Source organism: Seriola lalandi, unplaced genomic scaffold (assembly GCF_002814215.2).
Source record: "Seriola lalandi dorsalis isolate HSWRI2012SDOR001 ecotype SW California unplaced genomic scaffold, Sedor1 jcf7180002054305, whole genome shotgun sequence".
NCBI lineage: Eukaryota > Metazoa > Chordata > Actinopteri > Carangiformes > Carangidae > Seriola > Seriola lalandi.
Window position 1 is genome coordinate 13732 of NW_019524858.1, and position 2144 is coordinate 15875.

Genomic DNA, 2144 nt, shown 5'->3' on the forward strand with positions numbered 1-2144 from the left:
TCTGATTACACCTGTCTGTTTATACCTGTCTGATTACACCTGTCTGTTTACACCTGTCTGTGTCTGATTACACCTGTGTGTTTACACCTGTCTGATTACACCTGTCTGTTTATACCTGTCTGATTACACCTGTCTGTTTACACCTGTCTGTGTCTGATTACACCTGTGTGTTTACACCTGTCTGATTACACCTGTCTGTTTATACCTGTCTGATTACACCTGTCTGTTTACACCTGTCTGTGTCTGATTACACTTGTGTGTTTACACCTGTCTGATTACACCTGTCTGTTTATACCTGTCTGATAACACCTGGCTGTGTCTGATTACACCTGTGTGTTTACACCTGTCTGATTACACGTGTCTGATTACAGTTCAACGAACAGAAGCAGAACCCTGAGGAGAAATACTGTGACTGGGAGGAGCTAGCATTAGCATAATTAGCTCAGCGGCTAACTGACTCAGATACTTTTCACTGTGACTGGACTCTGGCTCTGACAGGAGGCTTGTGATTGGTCGACAGGGTGAGTTCATAGGTGAAAGGTCACCAGGGTTGAATTGTGTGGTGTCTGATGACGTCAGTGAAGACTCACACCAACAGTCAAAACAACTGGACCTCATCACCAGAACCAGAAACAAGACTAGGAACAGGACCAGGACCAGGACCAGAAACAAGACCAGAACCAGGAACAGGACCAACACCAGAACCAGAACCAGGATCAGAATCAGGACCAGGACCAGGACCAGAATCAGAACCAGAACCAGGCCTTGGGGAAATTAAACGGATGAACCACGTAGGTTTCTGGTAAAAGCGGGTCTGTCGGTGATGTCATCAGTCCATCATCACCCTGCAGCCAGCAGCAGATTAAAGTGAGTGACAGTTTAATCTCAGGTCTGTTATTCAGTCATCACACTTTAAGTTTGTGTTGAACTTTGTTCTGATGGTGTGAAGGGGACCAGCACCAGGTCCAGGTCCAGGTCTGTCCTCACTTCAACACATACACATGATTTAAAGGAATCAACGTCTTCTTTGTGGACATGTCCCTCTGTTTCTGCGTCTCAACATGGAAAATTCAAAATCTTATTTGTTGTGCAGTGGATGGAAGATGTTTTAGTCCAGATGGTGAGAGGAGACCTGGAGGACTCAGAGCAGTAGGAAGGGAGCTGAATGTAAACACATTATGCTATATCATGCCACAGCATGCTACATCATGCTACATCATGCTACATCGTGCTACATTGTGCTACATTGTGTTACATCATGCTACATTGTGTTACATCATGTTACATCATGCTACATCATGCTACACCATCATGCTATATCGTGCTACATCATCATTTGATGCTGCCACTGGTATCATCAACACTAACCTGTGCTTTAGCTACAGTGTTATAGAAGCTACAGTTTATATAGATAAGAGTTTGATAGCTGTGTTAGCATTGGAGCTATTTGTGATCCTCATTACTGTTAAAATCAACAGCCTTCAGTGTCAAAGAAAAAGTAAAGTTTTTTTGTTTAGTTTTTATTTAGTTTAGTTTAAGTTTAACCAGTACACCAGTACATGGACAAATAAACTGTTTCCTGGGTCATATACAAATATATGATGTAGCATACTGTGTGTATTCTACTGGGCCAATTTCTTACACCTATGAAAAGAAAGATTTTTAAAGTCATTTTGATCCTTTAACTGGAGTTTTTCACATTAAACTATGAGAATTACTTGAGAACATGATTAACTAGCTAATTGGTGTTGAGTTGTCCTCATGAGATCCACATTATAGTTAATGTTACCTTCCTGTTTCCCCCAGACTCATTTAGATAGAATAAATAACCCTCAACCCACCCAAACCCCCATCCCCCAACACCATTAATCAATTAGCAATGAATCAATATATTAAGAAATATTTGAAGTATTAGAGGAAGATGGGTCGGGGCTAGCTGGTTAGCATGCTAACTTCAGAGTTGCTGTTGGTGAGTTAAGGAATGAAGTTACCAGCTGCTAATGCTAATGTTAGCTATGTAGTAATAGCTAAAATTACAAACAGCTCCTTTATTATTTAGTTTTAATCTGATGTTTCTCATAAATGAAACAAACAACAATAAACACGAGTTGAGTAGTTGATTAATTCATGAGTTGATGAAAAAT